Source organism: Piliocolobus tephrosceles, unplaced genomic scaffold (assembly GCF_002776525.5).
Source record: "Piliocolobus tephrosceles isolate RC106 unplaced genomic scaffold, ASM277652v3 unscaffolded_26782, whole genome shotgun sequence".
In the NCBI taxonomy this organism is placed as follows: Eukaryota; Metazoa; Chordata; class Mammalia; order Primates; family Cercopithecidae; genus Piliocolobus; species Piliocolobus tephrosceles.
In genome coordinates this window covers 3,689-4,657 of record NW_022309623.1, presented here as the reverse complement: position 1 = coordinate 4,657, position 969 = coordinate 3,689, and the positions used below count along the sequence as shown (strand labels likewise).

The 969-nt window shown below is 54.8% G+C and overlaps 1 pseudogene; it reads left to right on the top strand.

Moving 5' to 3' along the window:
• The first annotated feature begins 748 nt into the window (after window positions 1-748).
• On the top strand, window positions 749-867 carry LOC111534608 (annotated as a pseudogene).
• The last annotated feature ends 102 nt before the right edge of the window (window positions 868-969 follow it).

Below are 969 nucleotides of genomic sequence, written 5' to 3'. Positions count from 1 at the left end.
CTTTCTCTCTTTCTCCCTTCCTTCCTTCCTTCCTTCCTTCCTTCCTTCCTTCCTTCCTTCCTTCCTTCCTTTCTTTCTTTTTCTTCTTTCTTTCTTCTTTCTCTTTCTCTTCCAGATGGAGTCTCGCTCTGTCACCCAGGCTGGAGAGCAGTGGCGCAATCTCGGTTCAGTGCAAGCTCCGCCTCTGGAGATTTTCTCCTGGTGGTTGTGGGGTGTGATTGGATTTCTCTCAGCAACTCTCACGGGGAATCAGGCTGCCAGCTCTAGTGCCAGCCCTGGGGGAAAGCAGGGCCATCCCCCAACCCGCAAACCCCCATGCCCTCTTGCCCACTGGCCGGGTCTTGGTCAGGACAAACGACCTTGGTGGGGGTGTTGTGAGAAAAAAGCCACACCACTGGGTCGGCTGTTCGCCTTTGGCCAGCCCTGATGGCTCTGGGTGGGTGGAGCAACAGGGGGCCTCACAGGAGCTTCTGAGCACCCTGGGATCCAATAGAGTATCTCAGCAACAGGGCGGAGGACAGGACGGGCTCCCAGGATCTTGGTCTCTGGGCCCTGATGCCTAGGAGCAATCCCTGTTCTGAGCAGAACTGTTGTGGTGGAAGTTGGCAGCTCGAGAGCCAGGAGAAGGCCACAGGCGAGGGCTTGGGGGTCTCCATATGAGCCCAGAGGCCCTGGGCTGGCGGTGCCAGCTGGAAGCCGGCAGGCATGGCTGGGGAGGGTCTTGGGGCAGCAAGGCGCCTCTACCAGCACCTACAGACATTCCACCCTGAATGCTCCTGATCTCTTCTGATCTCGGAAGCTAAGCAGGGTAGGACCTGGTTAGTACTTGGATGGGAGACTGCCTGGGAATGCTGAGTGCTGTAGTCTTTTTTGCTTTCTTTCTTGTCTTTGTTTCTTTCTACCTTCCTTTCTTCTCTCTCTCTTCTTTCTTTCTTTCTTTCTTTCTTTCTTTCTTTCTTTCTTTCTTTC